The sequence below is a fragment of the Macaca mulatta genome, chromosome 6, assembly GCF_049350105.2.
Source record: "Macaca mulatta isolate MMU2019108-1 chromosome 6, T2T-MMU8v2.0, whole genome shotgun sequence".
Taxonomy (NCBI): Eukaryota; Metazoa; Chordata; class Mammalia; order Primates; family Cercopithecidae; genus Macaca; species Macaca mulatta.
Window position 1 is genome coordinate 102,213,699 of NC_133411.1, and position 22,289 is coordinate 102,235,987.

Below are 22,289 nucleotides of genomic sequence, written 5' to 3' on the forward strand. Positions count from 1 at the left end.
CTGAGGAACTCCAGATGCCTCTGCCTCATGCTTGTAGCATCAGCTTCTGGAGATCAAGGGTAGGACTATCAGGGGCTGCATGATGAAGATGATAGTGGGATCACTTAGAAAGAGCCAACAGTCCAGGCCATGATAAGCTGGTACCCAGCTCTGCTTCACATGTAAGTTATTACTCTTCTAATTGTCCTTCTAGAAATTAATTAATCGTTTATTCAGAATCTCCACTTCCTGCTAGTTGTCCAACTGGCGTGGCAGCAGCTCCTTCCTGCAAAGCAATGTTGAAGAAGCAATGGAAGCAAGAAGGAAGCATGGATTCTAGAAACTGATGACAAACCACTTACCCCTATTGCTCTTCTTCCTAAAGCTAAAGGTAAATCCTGGCTGGAGTTGCAAATGAGAATGTTAGCAAATGGGAGTAGGAATGGTGGTTCTAATGCTTGGGGCTTTAGAACCACCTACCCTCCCTTATACTCCTTTCCTGATGCAGAGTGCCAGAGTAGCCAACACCCCCTTTCAACAGGAGCTCACAGGACAGAAGAAGTCAATACTTAAGTAGGACAATTGCATTAAAAGAAAGACCACAACTGCACAAGACTATAATACATACCACCCAAAGCAAAAATATTAGAGCAGAATCACCAAGGATTTTTTTTTTTTTTTTTTTTTTTGAGATGGAGTCTTGCTCTGTCATTTAGGCTGGAGTGCAGTGGTGTGATCTCGGCTCACTGCAACCTCTGCCTCCTGGGTTCAAGTGATTCTCATGCCTCAGCCTCCTGGTAGCTGGGACTATGGATGATGTCCAGCTAATTTTTGTATTTTTAGTAGAGACGGGGTTTCACCATGTTGGTCAGGCTGGTCTAGAACTCCTGACCTCTGGTGATCCACCCGCCTTGGCCTCCCAATGTGCTGGGATTATAGGCATGAGCCACCATGTCCAGCCAGACAGACCAAGGATTTAAAATAAACATGAGATATTATATATACACTTGATAGCATGTGATCCATGGCAGCACCTCACCTGTAGCCCCTCCAATAAGAGTCTGTGGATTCTTACACATTTCAAATCCAGAGAACATATTTCCCTGACATGGTGTCTTACACATTTCTCATCTTTTCCCTTGGTTTATTTTTTAACCAGCTGGAAGTGATCTCTCTTGCTCTAAGTCAGGGTTCCCAACCTCAGATTAACATTTTGAGCCAGATAATTCTTTATTTTGGGGAGCTGAGCTGTGCATCATAGGGCTTAGCAGCACACCTGACTTCTATCCACTGTATGTCAGTAAGACCCCTGCCTCCATTGTGACCACTGAAAATGTCTCCAGACGTTGTCAAAATCACTCCCTGGTTAAGAACCACTGCTTTACGTGTACATCGTTCATTGTCTGTGTCACCCTAAGGTTTCTTCCAACCCAAGGACAGTGTATAGAACACATTTCCTATCTCTCCAGCTTGGAGTACAAAGTAAAGCCACGCTTTAAAACATATTCAAATAAAATAGCTCGAGCTCTCATATTACTGTCAAGAGAATGTCCTTCTTGCCTCTGCTGGAATCTCCCCAACTCTAGTGCTGAGTCTAAGGAACCCCAAAGCCACTTGGTCCAGGGAGCCCCATCTGTGCTGCTCTGGGGCTTTCGCTGCCTTGCAAGATGTGCTGTGGGTTGAAGGCAGACCCTGCTCCCTCCTGTGGTGGTTGAAGATTAGAGATGCTCCAGTCCTGAGGCTCTGGCCAATTGCCAGCAGCCTTTGCTTATGGCTGGGGGGCGGGAAAAGACGACCCTTCTCACCAGCCTCAGCTGGGATCATTCTACACCACCACAGGTGAAGGTGCTGGTGTTACCGTCAGCATCTCTATGTTTGCACAGGCACACCCGTGTGCGTGTACACATACATGAACAGACACACAGAGCCATTGCCCCAGAGGGATTCCCCATAGTTCAAGGTGCCTGGGACAGGAGATTTTGTAGCCTGACGCATGCTGGGACAAGCCCACCTTGAGAAGGACATGTCCTTGGGGGTTGAACTTGCATCATCGTCTAGATTTCATCATCCCTCATGGGCCTTTCCCCTGGTGTGACTGCCAGTCTGCTGGTTGTGTAGGGCCCTGCTACTACCCACTGAGATGTTCTAATAACATTAAACTTCAAAAGGAAAGGCCCAGGGGTTCCATTTCTACACCTTCTAAGTAACCATATCTAGATGTATATTGGCAAACAGTCTTTGTCATCGCCTCTCCCCGCAATGTCCTGTTTTACTTTTCTGTCAAAACCAACCTTAACTAGGAGGAACCCCTGGAGATACCTACTGTGAAACAAAGAAAGTCTCTTTTTCTATTTTCTTTTTCTTTTTTTTTGAGATGGAGTCTTGCTCTGTCGCCCAGGCTGGAGTGCAGTGGTGCGATTTCGGCTCAGTGCAACCTTCACCTCCCGGGTTCAAGCAATTCTCCTGCCTCAGCCTCTCAAGTAGCTGGGACTACCACTAGCCCACCACCACGTCTAGCTAACTTTTGTATTTTTAGTAGAGGTTTCACCATATTGGCCAGGCTGTTTTCAAACTCTTGACCTTGTGATCCACCCGCCTTGACCTCCCCAAGTGCTGGGATTACAGGTGTGAGCCACCGCACCCAGCCAAGAGCATCTCTTTTTTTTTGAGATGGAGTTTCACACTTGTTGCTCAGGCCGGAATGCAATGGCACGATCTCGGTTTACTGCAACCTCCATCTCCTGGATTCAAGCAATTCTCCTGCCTCAGTCTCCTGAGTAGCTGGGATTACAAGTACCCACCACCACTCCTGGCTAATTTTTTTGTATTTTTAGTGGAGACAGAGTTTAGCTATGTTGGTCAGGCTGGTCTTGAACTCCTGACCTCAGGTGATCCACCCGCCTCAGTCTCCCAAAGTGCTGGGATTACAGGTGTGAGCCACTGCGCCCGGCCCCAAAAGCATCTCTTTTAGGGCTCACTGTGACATTTATGTGACCATTTCTCTTGCTTAATTCTCTTTTCTTCACCAAACAATCTATTACATGGGTTATGGTTTTATATGTGTAAGTGGTCATTTTCAACCTTGCTTTTTAGAAACAGAACTATCCTTCCAAAGAAAATTTTATAGAAGATCATAGTATTAAAACTATAAAGTATTAAAATATAAAGTATTAAATATAAAGTATTAAAAGATAATATCAACTATTCATATTTATAAAAATAATATAAAAATATCAATTTAATGTAAAGTATTAAAAATATAAAGTGTTAAAAATATAAAAGTGACTGGGCAAGTACCAGCCTCCCTCAGCACTTTGGGAGGCCGAGGCGGGTGGATCACCTGAGGTCAGGAGTTCGAGACCAGTCTGGCCAACATGGTGAAACCCTGTCACTACTAAAAATACAAAAATTAGCCAGGTGTGGGGGCAGATGCCTGTAATACCAGCTACTTGGGAGGCTGAGGCAGGAGAATCACTTCAACCCAGGAGGTAGAGGTTGCAGTGAGCCAAGATTGTACCATTGTACTCCAGCCTGAGCGACAGAGCGAGACTCTGTCTCCAAAAGAAACGTAAAAGCGGCTTGTTTGGAAGTGTGGGGGATGGGGGTCCTGAGTTCTGCTCTCTTGCCCCATTGTTTTTCCTCTGCAGAACCCTAGGACCTTGAGGACACCATTTGAAAACTATTCATAGAGAACATGGCATCCTAGAATGAGAAATCCGCATCTGGTACTGTCAGCCAGGGTTCCTAGCTTTCAGCAGAGAGGAAACTTATTAAAAACATATAGGACAGCATAGCTCACCCCACCCCTGAGAGGGAGAGATGACAAACTTGGAGGTAGGAAGAACGGCCTGGATTCACAATGCAGTGAAGATACTGCTGCTGCCGGACACAGCAACCCTGGCTCATATCACTAGACATGGGACCTGGCTGGGGGGCTTGTACCAGGGAGCCTGGACACGGGACCCTGCTGCTGGGGCTATGGCTGCGGGGCTTCTGGAGGGTCTGTGTTGCTGAGACTCCAACTGCTGCCCCCCAGCTACTGGAATGGAGCCTGCCCCAATTTCTGATTCAGTTTGAGGCAGGAGTGTCTCACTGGAAGATCTTGCACCACGGGCCTGTACCTTAGCTTTACGGAAGGCTGTGGAAGGGCATACATGGTATTTTCATTTCTGTAATTTGAAGTAGCTCTACCTAATAAGACCAAAAATTCTCCAAAAGGAGAAGGAGGTTTAGATGCTAAGGGAGGAGGAAATAATGACAAATGCTTACTACAGGAACTCTGGCAAATTGCTTTTTCTCTGAGCATTATTCCTCTAGGAAAAACAATGGCCCTTCTAAGTCATCCATCCATCCATCCACCCATCCACCCATCCACCCATCCATTTATCCATCCATAGCAAACATCTAGTAAGAGCGGTTCTAGCTATCTATTGTTGCATAAAAAATGAACCCAGCTTAGTGGCTGAAACAATCATTTCGAGGTATCTCATGACTTTTGTTGATAAGAAACTCACACAGGACTCAGCTGGCTGATTCTGCTCCCTGTAGAGTCAGCTGGAGTCCTTTGAGATATTCAAATAGCAGCTGATCTGATCTGGACTGCTCAAAATGGCTTTGTCGACTTATCTGATCCCTTGACGAGGAAGGCTGGAAGGCTGGACTCTGCTGGGCTCCATTCCCTCTCCATGTGGTCTTAGGCCTTTTCACAGGGACTCATCAGCAGGGTAGCTGGGCTTCTTACATGAAAGCTCAGGGCTCCAAGAGACCAACTTTGCCTTAAGGCTAGGCTCAGAGGTGTCATAATGTCACTTCCACCATACTCAGTTGGTCAAAATAGTCACAGGCCCAGAATCAAAAGGGGAAATAAAATACATAGACATCACCTCTGGATGGGAGGCATCAGTGAATTTGCAGTAAGAGCCTTTAATCCATTGTAAGAACCCACCATGTGCCAGACATAGTGTTAAGAGGGGGAGATACAAAACCAAGACATGGCCCTGTCTTCAAGGAGCTTGCAGTCATACAAGGTTACAAATGAAGGCAGTTAATGAGGTCAATGTCAAGAAGCATTGTAAATTGTAAAACAACTTTAATATGAAGGATTGCTTTATCTCTGAGCTTTATTCCTAAATAATCCTAAAACTAGGATCTAACAAACCCCTCTAATGCTCTCAAGTATCAGTTACAATTTGTTGACTGTTCACCAAGAATCAGACACTCAACTAAGAATTCTTTTGGTATAATTGTTCCCAATTCTCAAACCAATCCCACTGCAGCAATTTCTATGTGCCAAAGCCTTGCCCATGCTTCTTGTTTGATGACATGATATCTTGGGTTTGGTCTTATATCAGCACCCACCACTCTACCCATTGATGCCACTTAATAGAGGCTTCTCGAGATGCCCACGCAGGCCTCTAGCCACTTAAGGAGAGATTTTCAATTTACAGTGACCCAACCAACCACTCGTTAGATGCTCTGATCTGTTCCTCTCACAATTATTACTTTAATTTGCTGCCCTCTCTCGGGCCATGAGGCGATCAGCTTGCAGGCTGCAAGGCAGACAGAGTTAAAGACATATATAAAAGTGCATGTGCTCTATTAACAAAACTTACTAAATTCCTGCTGTGTTTGGGGAACTAGACCACAGAGCACTGTGAGCCAACACAGTTCCTGCCTCAGAGAATAGTCACGCAGACAAGATTGTAAAACTTTTCATTAGTTTTACCTGATTGATAAAATTAAAATGCAGAAAATCAGAAAAGTAAAAAACAAAAAAGCAGTTAGTCATAATCTCACTATCCAAAAACGGTGCTATTCATATTTTGATGTATTGCCTTCTGGTTATTTCTTTATTTATTTTTAGTTTTAAGAAAATTAGACTTCACTTTTTAGAACAGTATAAAGTTTATAGTAAAATTGAGCAGCTAGGACAGCTGTTTCCCTCTGCCCTGCTTCCCTGCACATAGTTTCCCCTATTATTAACATCTTGTAACAAAGATCTTGTATTAGTGCCGTATGTTTGTTACAATTAGTGAACCAATATTCATGTATTATTATTAAATAAAGTCTATCATTTACTTTAAGGTTTATTCTCTGTGTCGTACAGTTCTGTGGGTTTTGACGAATGCAGGTCAGTATCCACCATTTCAGTATCCTACAGAATAGTTTCAGCATGTATCTTGTGTGCTGTCAGCCCCTACCATCGTATGCTCCTGCCTGCAGCTTTTTTTTCTTGTTTCTTTATTTTTCATATGTGAGCCTAACACAAGCCTTCCTTTATGCTATTGTACCCTTCTTCCACATGTTTATAAACTCTCATAAACATCATGGGATACACCATCCTCTGCTTAACTATGCCCCTTATGCTGGACATTCATGTCTATGACAAGTGTTCACTTATCATATAGGATATTTTAAAATCATTTCATGGAAATAGATTTCCAGGATCTAGATAGCATTCAGGGGAAAAAAATAATTTAGAAAGAAACAGCATTGTGTGGTGTCCCCCAGCACTTCCCAGACAAAAGGCTTTTGTCTGAAGGTTGGAGGCTGCGCTGTCTTGGCCTAGTGAGTGCCAGTTTCCGCGTGGCTGCCCTGCACCCTTGAGAAGGCTGTCGGGGGACAGTGCTGGCCTGGGTCTTAGCTTCCCCGCTCCTGCAGGAGGACTGGACTTCCTCATTCATTCCCTTCTTACTCTCATCCATCAGCGCCTTTAAACCGAAACCTGGAACTATGGTATTCTCTTTGGTTCTTAGAACGGGTTGGCTTAATGGGGGAAATATTAATAGCACTGGTGTCAGTGGAAGTGACCTTGAGCCACATAGGAAGATTTTGATAAAACGTGTCACTCTTGTTACCAGGATCAAACTGCATCATGGAAGCTGCACACGATGACACCCTGTCTGGAAAGTTTTTGCCAGACGGCAAAAGACTGCAAGCAGAATATCCCTTCGCCATTTCTCATGTAAGTGCATGCCAGAACTAATAAGAATAATATGAGAATGAGAGGTTTTTTTTTTTTTTTTTTTTTTTTTTTTTTTTTTTTTTTTTTTTTTCTGTGAAACTGATAACCATAAAATTCGATATCTAGAGTCCTGGAGTGTAACAGCTCCTTCTCGTACATTAGCTTCCATTCATTACCCCACAACAGTTCGGCATGCTGGCTGGTGTTACGGCCATGTTAAAGTGAGGAGCCTTGGTGTCTTGGGTTCCTGAGAGATGACGTTGCCATATGTGGCTCTTCACAACTATCCCACAGGCCCTCAGTTGGAATGTGGCAGAACTGGGAGCTGAATCCAGGACAGTGGTTTCCTCATCTGCTGTAGCCAGGAACAGGCCAGGCCACCCTTCTGGACACAGTCTATCCCACGTGGGGACAGATTGGCCAGCCCCAGCCCACGGGTCTCAATGCAGCCAGAGCTGCTGTGAGAAATCTTGTTTGCTTTAGCCTTTGGAGTCCTGTCTGTTCTCTGACCTCTGACCCAGAACTGTGTGTTCCAACCACTTCCCAGTCTGTTGCCCTGGCTCAAAACAAAGTGAACGAAAGCTCTTTCCTCAAGCCCTGCTCTCATACTCGAAGGCTCCGTGAAAATGAGTGGTGTGGGCATGTGGCTGGTGAGTCACTGTGGCCCTAAAATGAGCAGGAAAATAGAGGGCAGGTCTGGGCCTCGCAGGGCTCTAATGGCAGGGAAGCAGGAGGGTCAGCATCAGGAGCCTGGCCTTTGGCCCACAGAGACCTGAGTCCTCCCCTTACTCCTGAGCTGTGTAACCTTAGGCAGGGAACTTACCCCTCTGGGCCTCAGTTTCCTCACCAGGAAAGCAGGGCTGATCATAGTGCATGGCTTATAGAGCAATTTTGAGGATTTCATGAACAAAAATACAAAGGTAAAGCAGTTAGCCTTCTGCCTGGCATGAGTAAGCCCTCAGGGAACTGTAGTTGTTATTATTTAGTAGCCAGGAAAATATAGAACACTCAATCTGTTGGCTCCCTGGTGTTTCCAGAACTGTCAGCAAACACTTCCTCATCACCAACCAGCAGGGCCATTCATCAAACACCTTTGCTTTTGTCTGTCAGGCATCCCACTTCAAGAAGTGTCCCTGGGTTTAAGTCAGTAACCTCCTAGGCAGGGAAAGTTGCCTCATACATGTGACACGCAAGCATGTCTCTAAAGGGACAGAGGATCTGGCAAAAATCTAGACTCTCAACTTGTCTGTTTCCTGAGACACCCACAATTGGCCTCATGGAAGCGGTTGACTTCTTCCCATAGCTGGCTGTGTCTTACTTGGTCACCACCTCCAAGCCCAGGGCCAGCCCTGCCTGGCTGGGGGATCGTGACAGTCTTTGTTCTCATATGACAAAGTGTTTTGAGAAGAGGGTAAGATCATTAGTTAGCTGTCAGCCTCCAGTGTGATTAGGTCATGAGTAATTCTACTAGAAAGCCAGAGCACTGGCAATTCATTTGGTCGAGAACATTTTATCTACTTGTACGGCGTAGCGAGGAAATAAATGGAACAAATTATATAAAAATCTCTGTCAACTGAACAATTCCTTACCAATCCAACAAGATGACGACGATGCCACTTTTCCTACCTGTGAGAGGTCATGTACAGACACATGCACATGCACACACCACATTATACCCCCCCACCACAAATGGGTGCACCCCCCCCCATACACACTGGTGCACACATACACGCCACACCACATTCTGTAGTTAGGAAAGGATCACGTGCAGCCTTAAGGACTGGTTTGCGTAACGGGTGCATATTTCTGCTAGTGTTTTTGTTCTTGCAGTCAGGCCTGGCCGTTGTCTGAAAGCAAACCTCAAGGACAGGACTTTTTGAACTCTGCAGCCTCTCCAGGCTGCTGCTCCACCACATGAAGTCCAGCAGGTGGCAGTGCACCCCGCGCAGACCCGGCTTGCCTGTCTTGGCCCGAGGGAGTCCGTTTGATGCGCAGTCGGGAAGTGGGTCTGCACGCACCTCCCTGCAGCTGTGGCAAACGCAAGCGATGACACACAGGCTTGACGAGGGCCTTTGTCAGAAGCAATGGGGATCTGGCGTCACCGCACAATGGAAAACAAAGTGCTTCTGCCTGGCTGGCCAGAATGCACGTTTGCTCACTATTGATGCCGGGGCATTTACAGGCAGAATGAGTTCATGTGAAATTTCAGGGTCTGCCATGACTCAGATTCACTTTCTGTAAACCAGAGTCAACATTACATTTCCCTTTACTCTGAGCCATTCCTTGAGTTTTTAGGTCACCAGTTGTTTTTGTACTAACCGAAGGGATTTGAGTATTTTTTATGCACCTTATTTTTATTATTATTTTTAGGGCATTACCAATTTGGGACGGATCTGTAGTGTGAGAGATTGTTGTCACTTTTAGCTCCAAACATAGATTGGCTTTATATATTATTTACATGTTCAGAATTATATTGTGTAGAAATTCAAGTGAAACTTGCAAAATACTTTTCTGGCAGGAAGCCCTGGAGAGGATGGTTCATGGAAACAAGGATGACGACTGTGGTAAGAAATGCAGGTGACTCGTGAGTGGGCAGGGAGTGGAAGAGAAGATGGCTGGAAGGTTTTAGCATTCAGAAAAAAAATGGAGACAACTAGAGTTGATCTGAAGATTATGGCAGAATTCAATATTGGGGCAAAGAAACAAGATGGAGGTTAGAAATTAGAAACAGCAGAGCTCCGCAGGTTGGAAAGGATTTGAGCAAGAGAACAAAAAGGAGCCTGCTAATAGCACCCTGGGTTTACATCAAGAGAAGCACCTGGAGAGAATTAACTCAGGAGGAGGTAGGGGCATGGGAAACCTTTTCATCTCCAAGAGCCGGCAGGAACAGCAGCTGGCCTGAACTTGAAGGTACACCAGGTAGCTTGCCTGGGCCAGGAGAAGGTGATTCTCTTCTATGCCTCTCTCCAGTGCCCTGCTTCTGATGCTGCTCCTCTACCCGTAGTGTGGGGAAGATATATCCCTAAGAAGTTCCCTGCACCCCATTCCTTGTTCTGGCTAACTGGTCCCCTAGGAATTTTTCTCCTAATTTTCAATTCCCCTTCTCACCTGGTGAAATCTTAAATCTTACTGTTCAATAAAAGTTCTTCTACCAAAATGTCTACACCACGTTGAATTTTTTGTGTTTCCTTTGTTTTTAGTTCCTGGGGAGTTTTACTTGGAAAAAAAAGCCTCTGGGGACTAGATAAGGAAGGAAACCTTCCTGTGGACCCTCTTGAGCTCTGTTTTCTTTCCTGGCCTCACTGGTGTGAGCCCACTGACTGCCCTGCTGATCTCTTGCTTTACTGGATTTGGGTGAGGACTGAGGAGAGGGACAGGACACTATTCAGACTAAAGGATTAGATGTCCCAGGTGAGTAAGCAAGAAAGCAAATACATAAACAAACAAAACTTCTGAACGTTTTCAATCCAAGTGGAGCAGAATTTAGCTTTTCCAGCTAAACTGCCCCACCCCTGGCACCCAGGGAAAATGGTGCTTGTATTGTAATATGTTCTCATAGATGCATGCAATATTATGAGTAATTTTTGCCTTGTGATGTAAATTCTTTTTTCCTCACTCAGGAAAACATATTGTAGTTGGAAAAAAAAAAAAAAAAAAAAAAAGACCAAAGAATTCTGGCCAGGCGCGGTGTCTCATGCCTGTAATCCCAGCACTTTGGGAGGCTGAGACGGGTGAATCATCTGAGGTCAGGAATTCGAGACCAGCCTGGCCAACATGGCGAAAACCCATCTCTGCTAAAAATACAAAAATTAGCCGGGCATGGTGGCAGGTGCTTGTAATCCTGAGTAGTAGGCGGCTACTCAGGAGACTGAGGCAGGAGAATTGCTTGAACCTGGGAGGCAAAAATTGCAGTGAGCCGAGACTGCACCACTCCAGCCTGGGTGGCAGAATGGACTCAGTCTCAAAAAAAAAAAAAAAAAAAAATTCTGATCCTTTTTGAGTGTGTGTGTGTATGTGTTTTATGTGTGAGTGAGAGGACACAAATTTAAACTGAAACTTTGCTAAGTAATAGGTTATAACTGATCTGGATACATCAGGGTAGTGAGAACAGTAAGTCTGGAAAAGAAAACAGTTGTTACCAATACACATACACTCTCCCACACATAGAACAATGCCTGGGTCTCCTGCATTTTCATATCTGCCGAACAGGTAGCATGAATTCACATCATTTCAGTGATGGGGAAATGGAAACTCGCAGAGAGCTTAACTGAATTTCCTGAGACCATGGGATGTCAGAAGGGCCACTAAATCTTTCAACTGCCAACTCATACTTTAAACTCCTGCCTCTTATCCTTTTCAAAGTGACAGGGGAAGACCAGGTACAGATCTGTAAAGTGCCTCATTCCATTTTCAGAGGAGCTGAGGTCAGGTGCCTCCTACAGTCAAGGTCTCGCCAAGAAGACCGTGGCCGCATTCCTCAGTTCCCTGGCGAGTGTTTTGACACCTGGGTGCTCCTGCCTGATGAGCCCAGCATTCATGAAGCACATGTGACAAGAGGATGGCTGGAATATTGCTCAATATTTTCAGGTCGACGGCACTGGCTGCATGTAATTTGAGAGGAGTGTAGAATGTCAGCCGGACTTTTATGACGCACCCCTCTCCTCTTCCTGAGAATTGTTTGCATGTGGAGATTTCCTGCCTATATTTTTAGTGTCAAATTTTTTTGTGGTTGCTCAAGTACCTTCGGCCATGTTTTACTGGCTTACGCAGAAGCCCTGATGCCCCTGATAAAACTGATGACCATCGAATGGAAAGAAGTCAGTGTGGAAAGCCCAGGAATTGTCCCATAGCTGGCCCTGTGGGTTTGCACTGATTCCTCAGAACAAGTTTGCAGATAGCTTAACTTCCAGAGTTCCTGAGTTTCAGTAGTCCTCCTTCTTTATGATGAATTGGAAAAAGGGTATATTCTGGGGTAAAGCAAAAGGGAATTGGGTGCAGCAAAGATCCCTAGACCATTTTTCCCAGTGGCCCATTGCTCCTTCTGCTTTTTCTATTCCAGCTGAATCTCCCCAAGCCCCACGTCTGCGGCAAAGTCTTCGTGGTGAAACAGGTGAGTCACACTTTTCTGCTTCTCTGCAATTACAAATGTTATCACCTCATCTGACAGAGAGAGGGTGTTGGTTGGAAATACGCATTAGGAATAAACTCTTTGGAAACAGCAACACTGCTTTCATGAAATGAAGACTTTTTTTTTAGGAAGTCTGGAGTTAAAGTTATAAAAATAAAGAGGAGTCATCTCCCTTTCCTTCTCCTACAATAATGGAAATGAAATATCAAAGTAAACGGCACCACATCCATGTCCTCAGTACATGTGACTCGCTAACCATGCCAGCCACCCCATCCCTTCTCTCCCATCTTCTTTGCTGTTCTCACTGTCTCTCAAGACCTGATTTAAAACCACCTTCACTAAGAAGTCTTCTTGTCCCCCTTCTGGTCCTTCACGGAATATTATTTTGCTTCTGAAACTTAAAAAAACAATTTTGTTCTCAGGTCATTCTCTGTATACATCCCATTTCATCCATCCTACGGATTAGATGTTCTTCCAGGGTAGAGGCGACCCCACCTCATGTCTTTTTATTCTCCCTCTGCTTTTTATTCCCATAGGCAGTCTTCAGTATGAGACGCATCGATCTCAGATCTTATTCAATTCCAACTTGTACCAATCAAAGGCCCTCCCAGCGAAAATAAAAGCAAAGTCTCCTTCCTCCGGAGCACGTGGGAATGGCCCCCCAATAGCTGGGGCATGCAAGCTGATGAAGTTTCATCTTCCACCTCTTACCCAAATATGACCTTGCTGATACCATCTCCTATTAGATGACAAATCCGGATGTTTCTATTGCATGGTTGTTATTTGCCACATGCTTCCTGGACAAGTTTCTAGGTAACCTTAATGTCTGTGCTGCTGGGGAAGGAGGAGTAGAAAATAACTCACCTCTTCAGTAAGTGGTTTTAAAAATATAACAGTGTTTAAAAGCTTTTAGAGAGCAGCTCTCCTTCCGGCTGCTCCAGCTCTGTTTGCTTTGTGATAGGAGCCCCCGTAACGCTTCGTGCTTGGCAACATCTGATGAGGACAGAAGGCAGGTTTAAAGCTGAGAAGATTGATTTTCCCTTTGTAGGGCTTTCCATGAGGGGCGTGGGAGAGAAGTCACTTGGGGAAGCAGTGGTCAGTGAGGTTTACTTCTCCATATGCTCCGCATTCATGTGTAAGGCTAAACAAACGCGCTGTCTCCGCAAGCACATCCCACACCACAGAGAGGAGCAGTTTGTCCTGGAGGTCCTAAGGAGGGGACCAGTGACCTGGGGGGTAAAAGGTTGGGGCTCTTGGGGCCTTTCCTCTCACTCTCATTTCCATCCTAAACTGGCAGGGGAAATATACTCAAATTGCCTGTGTGTTTCGATTTGATGTGGCCACACTGTGACCACTCAGGATGGCTCGGTGCTGCTGAACTCCACGGTTCACTCTAGGCCCGACTGTCTAGTTTTAGAAAGTGGGAGGAGATTTCCCCTCTGCCAGGACTTGGGGTTTATGTTCCCCAGAGCATTGAGCAAGAGCCTCATGTTTACAGAAATCTCCCTCCCCATGATTTCTTCCTGTCGGGGTAGAAGGAGAAGGGGTAGAAGGAGGAGTAGGACAGAATGTGGAGTAGATCTTGCCACTTCAGTCCCTTTGTTCTTGCCCAGCACGAGGCTACCAAGGAAAGGATACGTGGGGCGCTGGGGGCGAGGATATGTATTGGTTGTCTGAACTCTGAAAACACAATATTAAAATTGGCATTGTAAATGAAATCATTAGGTCTTCTGCATATAGTTTTATTTTTTCCAAAACTTCATAAAGCTGTCAAAAATACGTACACTATATTTTAAATGCTGTGGGCAATGTAGTTTTTTAAATTTTATTTTAAAGTGCTATTGTAATTCCTTTAAGAGATGTACACTGTCTACCTGGTTTACTTTTTGTGCAAATATGTATATATACACTATATATATATTTACACATATACACATACATGTGTATATATATACTTATATATTTCAAAGTTTTTTGAAATCTAGTGCTCGTACAGTATTTGGTAGTAACTAACAGCTGCTAAGTCAACCCCTAATCTTCTCAACCTCATCTGGCGTGACTTAGAGCAGAAATGGTCCAACCAGCACAGCAAACATGTTCCCACCCAAGTTGACTCCTAGGGGCATTTTGTCCACAGGTGCTTCTACCTTGGTGTGTAAACTCCATCTTACAATTTAGGATAATTTGGTTACATAGCACCTCCTACGTCTTAAAATAAAAACATCAATGCCCATTTTATATAGAGGGTCTATGTAGGATCTAGTGAAAATATGCACTTAAGTCTTTTAGAAGACATGAGAGATTGAGGTCATACAATTCTTTTTCCATATGTGAAGAGAGTAAATACTTAGTGTTCATCAACTCCACAAAAATGAAGATTCCAAACTACTCCAAAATTAAGGAATAAATCTTTATCATTTGGCTTTAAAGACTCTGAAAGTATTGGGTTCTATAATTGCCTTAATTGGGGTCATGCAAAGGTGGAACAATAGGAGCTGAATAGTTCATGTTAAGGCAGATCAAGGCTTGACAAGTTCCAGATTTCCAGCAGGATTTAACTCCTGAGTCACATCAGCTTGGGGTGCAAGACTCACTGGGAAGCAGGGAGTAGCAAAAATCAGTCTGTAGAACTCTAGAAAGCAGTACCTGATAAAGACCTTTAAAGTTTCCATGAATCAAAGATATTAAGATTCATTTTCTGCTACCCCATCTTCAAAATAAAAGCTATTCAAAGCCAGAACATAAATAGAAAAATTTCTCCCATGGTAACCACCTGGTTGATTAAAATATTTTTAATTTTTCCTTCTCTTCTGTGAATTGCTGCTGCCCTAAACATGTGCATGGTCTGCCTGTTAGCTTCCTAAGCACATCTGGCAAGGTGGGGGAGATGAGGAAGGGCAGCTATGGAGGTGGGCATTTGGGAGAATGTAAATGCAAGGCTGGGGACAGCTCTCACTGGAGGGTAGCATGACTGCCCAGCCAACAGCCAGATAGAATAAAGGGACAGCCCCGGCAAGTGCTCCAGAGTAGGTGGATTTCACAATGTTTGGAACGGCTCCTTTTAGGTCCGAAGTGCTGCATACTTAGTTTATGATTTCCAAACATTCATCTTCTGGCTAGAAGGCTGGAGACAAACAGACAGCTCATTAGGAAAATAACCAAAGAGCTAAATAAAATGGAGGAAGTAGGCAGCAGATCCCAGCCAGACAAGTGTGGCTCACAGTCCTTCATGAGAGATCAGAGGCCAAGCCAAACCAATGCGTCCGTCCCTCAAAGGTCATTCGTCTAGGGCTTTGTCAAACCAGGAAGGGAAGGGAGTTTCAAAGGGCCTTTTGTGGAACACACAGCTCTGGCCCCTGAGATTCAAATCAAGATCGGGAAACCTGTGTAGCAACTGGCTGCATGTACAATGCTTAGCGACCAGCCAGGGGCCTCCAGCCTCCTTTTCTTTTTATGAGCACAAAGTTTTCTCTGTAGATGGGACAGAGATAATTAAAAAACAAAACAAAAATCTGTCCTAATTGCCATAAAAAACAACCAAGACCTGGAGTTATTTACTTATTTGTGAATAGAACCAAATATGTTAGATATTTTTTGTTGCATGTGATTCAATAAACTATATAGAAATTATATTTATAAACCCAAGCCATTATTATTTGCATCATAGATCATACTATGTAGTGGCAGCATGAGAAATGCATCAAATATACATGCAGATATTTTTATTTATATATTTATGTGTGTGTGTATGTATATCAAAACAAAGCAAACCTATGAGGAGATCAGCAGTAAACTTGTTAAAAATTGAGATAGAACTTAAGGTAGATTCTCTGTTGTTTCTGATTTCCAGGTTCTTTTGCTGGATCCTACCTTCCATGTACATGATCATCTCTTTCTTTTCCTTAGAATGGCCAATGTTACTTCTCTGTCCTCTTTTCTCTTCTGTGAGTGTTATGAACATTAAGAACTTTCCCAGAAAACTTGGGCATTGTGCCTATATTTAGTTTTTGTTGTTGTTGTTTTGAGATGGAGTTTTTCTCTTGTTGCCCAGGCTGGAGTGCAATGGTGCGATCTCAGCTTACTGCAACCTCTGCCTCCCGGGTTCAAGCAATTCTCCTGCCTCAGCCTCCCAAGTACTTGGGATTACAGGTACGCGCCACCATGTCTGGCTAATTTTTTGTATTTTTAGTAGAGAGGGGGTTTCACTATGTTGGCTAGGCTGGTCTTGAACTCCTGACCTCAGGCAATCCACCCGGGTCGGCCTCCCAAAGTGCTGGGATTACAGGCGTGAGCCAGTCTATATTTGGTATTTTGCTCCTCAATCTCATTCAGTTTTCAGTCAGCACACAGTTCTTTCTTTCTGTTTATGTCATTTTATTTAGTTTCACCAAAGGGCTCTGGGTTCCTCAGATGTTGTGTTGTGAGAAGAAGACCAGGTCCAGAGAGCAGAAGAATCCCCCGCCTGGGTCAGGACTCACTTTCTTGTCTGAGGCCTCCAGCTGGTCCTTTAGGTTCTCTGAGATTCAGCTTCTGCAACTGCTTACCTCACAGAGTTGCTATGGACATCAAACCAAATAATGACTATAAAAGCACTCATGTAAATGATGTGTTATTATTAGAAAAGTTTCCGTTTTATACCAAGACAAAGGAACACTGTTATTCATTTGACATGTTTTCTTTTTATTCTTATTCATTTTACATGTTTTCCCCTTCTATTTCTGTCCATGGTTCTCTTCGAATTTTATAATTTAAAACGATGTCATCATTATTGAGTCATAACTGAGTCAGCCATTGAGAATATGAATCAGCTGAAACTGAGGGAAAAATAATCTCAAGTCCAGTAGGACCTGACATTATAGTCCATTTCTGTTGGCGACAAAGAACCTTATTTCTTGTAGAGTTCTAAATGAAACCCTAAATCAAAGTTATGTTAGAACTTCTAGGACAAAAAATCAGGGAACTCAATTGGCAATACATAGGGAGTCAGGGAAGTTCACAAAAGCTGCAGAGGGCAATTTTGAACCTGAAGGCCTAGTAACCTGTAATCATCCTTGAAGACAAGAATATCATAATCTCAACAAGCTGAATAAAGATGGCCAACTAGTGAATCAAGCCTGTGGTTATGCAATGGTTTGCCTTGCAGTTCTGAAAGCTTGCTGACAATAGGTTCTTTTTCTCTCCACCCTTTCACTGAAGCGTATTAGGCCAGGATGGTTGAACCCGTATTAGAAGCCCATGCCTAAATTAAATTCCTTAAGCATTGGCCATTATCATCCACCATGTTTCTGTTGTGATTGATGTATCTATAACTGAAAGTTCAAGAAACCTAGTGCAGGAAGTGCCAATCTTTGATTTAAAAACATGGCGTCTTTTGGAAGTCTTGTAGAACCCTTGACTCTTTCTCAGAATGCTATTTTTAAAAGCATAAAACTAAATGCATAGGATACCAAAGAAACCAAATTATACTGAAGAATAGTTATCAAACACTTTTTTAAAATATGTGATATAGTTAGATGCTTCTTTAATAATACATTAAATAAGATCTACTGATGAGTTTAAATAAGTATTGTACCTTCAAAATGGTGATGAACGTAAATGATGTTTCAAAGCATTAGCAACAGCTGTTGGTGACTGAGTCATAGGTGTTGATTGTTGTTTATTACTGCTATGGTTTGGATATGATTTCTTTGGCTCCACTAAATCTCATTTTGAAATGTGATCCCCCAGTGTTGGCACTGGGGCTTGGTGGGGGGTATATGGGTCATGGGGGTGGATCCCTCATGAATGACCTGGTGCTATTCTTGCAGAAGTGAGTTCTCACTCTTAGTTCTCAAGAGAACTGGTTTTGAAAAGAGCCTCTTTGACCAGGCGCAGTGGCTCATGCCTATAATCCCAGCACTTTGGGAGGCTGAAGCAGGTGGATCATTTGAAGTCAGGAGTTCGAGACCAGCCCAGTCAACATGGTGAAACCCCGTCTACAAAAAATACAAAAAATTAGCCAGGCGTGGTGGCAGGAACCTGTAATCCCAGCTACGTGGGAGGCTGAGGCAGGAGAATTGCTTGACTAGGAGGGTGGAGATTGCAGTGAGCAGAGATCGTGCCACTGAACTCCAGCCTGGGAAACAGAGACTCAGTCTCAAAAAAAAAAAAAAAAAAAAAAAGGATCCTCTCATCTCCCCCTTTTTTCTTTCTTGCTGCTTCTCTTGCCATGTGATCTCTGCACCTGTTGGTTCCCCACTGCCTTTTGCCTTCAGAGAAAGCAACCTGAGGCCCTCACCAGGAGCAGATGTTGGCACCATGCTTCTTGTACAGCCCGTAGAACCATGAGTCAATTAAACCTCTTTTCCTTGTGAATTACTCAGACTCAGATTTTTTTTATAGTAACACAAATGGACTAAGACAATTACCTGCTTTCTTAGTCAAAAAAATTGCTGAATTTTAGTTACAGGTTAGTGAAAATAAATAAGCGAGTCTTTCCCCATCCAATTTTATAGAACCTTGGGATTCTATCCAAGAGCCCTTTGGGTGTCTGTAGACCCCAAAGTCAGCCTCTCTGCCAGGATGACTTCTTTGCTACTGGCCCAAAGGACAATCACAAGAACTAAAAAGAACAGTATTACCTGTATCTTCATGGTATTATCTACTTATAAAACCCAAATTTCACAGCTTGTCCCCAACTGGCAGGCTTCTATAGTATAAGCTTAATGGCAAGAAATGATAAAATTCATGTGAGATCTACAGCCAATGTATATTTGCTTTGTGTTTTGGCTAAAGTGAACAGATAGTTCTACAACAGATAGTCATGGCTTTAGACTATTCATCAGAATAAACTTTTAGAGTTGTCTTGACTTGATGCCTTCTAGGCCCCTTGAGGGAAGCTGAGAAGGCAAGTACAAAAGTGGGCTAACAGCTACATAAAAATAAGCGAAGGCCCACATCAAGATGTGGCATGAGGCTGGGCATGGTGGCTCATGCCTGCAATCCCAACACGTTGGGAGGCTGAGGCCAGGAGTTCAAGACCAGCCTTGGCAACATAGTGAGACCTGCCCCCTCAAAAACAAAAACAAAAGCAAAAACAAACAAACAAACAAAGCTGGGCGTGGCAGCACACACCTGTAATCCCAGCTACTTGGGAGGCTGAGATGGGAGGATCACCTGAGGTCAGGAGTTTGAGACCAGCCTGGCCAACATGGTGAAACCCCAGCTCGCTAAAAATACAAAACAATTAGCCAGGCATGGTGGCATGCACCTGTAATCCCAGCTACTTGGGAGGCTGAGGCGGGAGGATAGCTTGAACTCAGGAAGTGGAGGTTGCAGTGAACCGACATCACGCCACTGCACTTCAGCCTGGGTGACAGAGCAAAACTCGGTCTCCAAAAAAAGAAAAAAAAAAGAAAGAAAAGAAATAAAGAAAGAACAGTGGCATGAGAGTAGGAGCAGAAAGAGGCAAGAAATATTTGGGCTCAGGCACCAAAATGAGCCCAGGCTAAACCAAGTTTCACAGAACTTCATGCTCCAGCCCCAAGCCTGGGGATCCACAGTGTGGGCACAGTGAGCACGTTTGCAGCCACTTCCCCAGCATGAGCTGAGATACCACATGAGAAGAAATCAAAACAAAACCTACCTCTTTTTTTTTTTTTTTTTTTTTTGCCTTGAGAGAGCTAGTTTTATTTTAGGGGCTAAAAAGTGGAAAAGGATGTACTGTATTTCCACAGTTAGGCAGTATCTGTACAGAATGTTTTAAGAAAGCAAAGAAGTTTAATAGGTGTTAGAAATAGTATGCTTTAACCTTTTCAAGTGGCATAGGTTTTAATTTTGGCATAACTTTTAAAGGAGACATTGCTATCTTTTTTTTTTCTTTTAATGTGTACGCCTTACGCAGTAAATTATAATGGTGTTGGCCGACACATTTTATATACATACATATATATATTTGTCTAAAATATGTATTCTATCTGTATATATTTTTCTGTTTTTGTCTTATTAGTTAATACATACAAAGAAGCTAGATACAAAAGCGTCACTTCTAGAAAATAAAGGATACTAAACCAAAAAGATGATACAAGAGTGCTCATGCTTCCTTAGTTGTTTGTTCTTGAGTCACTTACATGGTTTTTCCAGACAAATGTCTGAGGGAACTATACCTGCTTTGATAAGGGTTGAGTCAAAAGTAGATGAAGGAACTGCTATGAATAGAAAAAAGGAAACTCAAGCTGCTGGTAAGCTTAGGAAATGTGGAAATGAGATCATATTCAGAGAACAAATTTACTTTGAGTTTTGAAATAACCCCTTCTCTGAATGGGTAAGTTCTATACAGCCCAGCCTGTGGAAAATACTCAGAGTGATTAAGGGGCTGCCCGTGGCTATGGGAAATGGACTTGGTTGCCTTCCACTGGAGATGGGGGTTTGCTGCTCCTCCTGAGAAATGGGGCTGCTAAGGGAAGCAGTCAGCTCTGCAGGTGAGGCCCACAGGTTCCCAGTGTTCAATGCCACGTGCTTCACAGCAGTCTGAGTGTGACATTCTCCGTGTTGCTTTTGTTTTCTATGTTTCTGAGAAGCAATTAGTCTCACATTGATCTCGGCTTGGTGGTTCCTTGGTTTACTGGGAACTCCCCAGCCATGCTTAATACCATCCTCTGCGTGTGTGGTGACACTGGCTTGTGGACTTGTCTCTTTCTCCATTCCCTTTCACAGAAGGCTGATGGCTAAAGTCCCATCCGTAATTCTATCCAGGAATATAGTTCCAAAATTTAACTATGGGAAAAACACGACCATCAATTTCCCTAGAACTCATCTTTGCAGTGTTTTAAATGGAATTCTGGAACATTTGTGGTCTCTTGCTCCCGTGAAGAGGTTGTTTCCTGCTTTGCTTTATAGACGCCATTTCCTCCCTGGAGAACTTAAAAAACCACTGCAGACAGCATTCTGGGAGCTATAGAAGGATTAAGAATGACCTTTAGCTGAGGAACGAGACAGCACAGCTACAGGAGATTCTGATCTATTTTCTTTTTACATGCGCAATGTTGCACCTCTATGGAAAGCACTGGCCAAGTTCCAAGTCAGCCTCAAGCAGACCCTAAATATTCCAAAAAAAAGAGCCTGCAGTTACTGCAAAACTTGCCCAGAGACACACCAGGGTAAAAACCCAGTTCAAATCTGCTAAAGGTGTCTCTCACTCGAAGGGTAGAGGGCAGGGACTTCTTTCTAAATGAGGGAATATAAGATAAGGTACACATTATGACAATACCATTTCCCACACTTGATAGTTTGAAAACCACTTTCACAATGGTTCTCTTGTTTGTTTATTGTGGTTTTTTTTTTTTGTTGGCCAGGAAAGTACATTGTACATCATTTGCTTTTTAGACATAAGGTTAATAGAACAAGAGCAATGATACAGCTAAAATTAATCAGTTACATAACAGATACACTTAACAAGAGGTAAGAACTTTTTTTTTTTTTTTTTTTTTGAGACAGACTCTCATGCTATCACTCAGGCTGGAGTGCATTGGGCAATATCTCAGCTCACTGCACTCCACCTCCCTGGTTCAAGCGATTCTCATGTCTTAACCTCTCGAGTAGCTGGGATTACAGGCTTGAGCCAACACACCTGGCTAATTTTTATATCTTTAGTAGAGATGGGGTTTCACTGCATTGCCCAGGCTGGTCGTGAACTCCTGACCTCAAGTGATCTGCCTGCCTCGGCTTCCCAAAGTGCTGGAATTACAAGTGTGAGCCAACGCTCCCAGCCAGAACATTTGTTTTTTTAAAAGTCTTTATATATATTAGATAGTTAATACAAGAGATAATGGCAATTAAGGAATGAAGCATGTTATACAAGTAGACTTAATTTGGAAGGAAAATAAACATTTACAAAATAGCTACTATGAGCCAGGCATTGTGCAGGGATCTTGACATGCATTATTCCACTCGATCCTTACAACAGGTTAGTAGTAGTCGCTAATTTTCCAAAGGAAAAGAAAAAAAAAAAAAACTCTAAAGTTCAAAGAAGAGTGGTTACACTGAGGCACATGGAAATTGTACGATCTGAGAGGTGAGCCCATGTCTTGCCATTATACCACCCTACCTCATTATTTAGGATAAATGTTGCCCATGATTTCTTCTTTCTCCTTTTGATTTTGCCATCCCTTCATCTGAATGTGATTATAATCATCTTACTCTCTATAGCTCCTTTCACCATCATCATCACTGTCATAATAA

General features: G+C 43.4%; 1 pseudogene across 1 annotated transcript; it reads left to right on the plus strand.

The window, feature by feature from the left end:
• The first annotated feature begins 181 nt into the window (after window positions 1-181).
• LOC100428473 (putative uncharacterized protein encoded by LINC01554) lies at window positions 182-13,784 on the plus strand (annotated as a pseudogene). Its single transcript, XR_001445422.3, has 6 exons — window positions 182-370; window positions 6,840-6,943; window positions 8,774-9,507; window positions 10,144-10,354; window positions 12,003-12,053; window positions 12,608-13,784. The product of XR_001445422.3 is annotated as a putative uncharacterized protein encoded by LINC01554 (transcript).
• The last annotated feature ends 8,505 nt before the right edge of the window (window positions 13,785-22,289 follow it).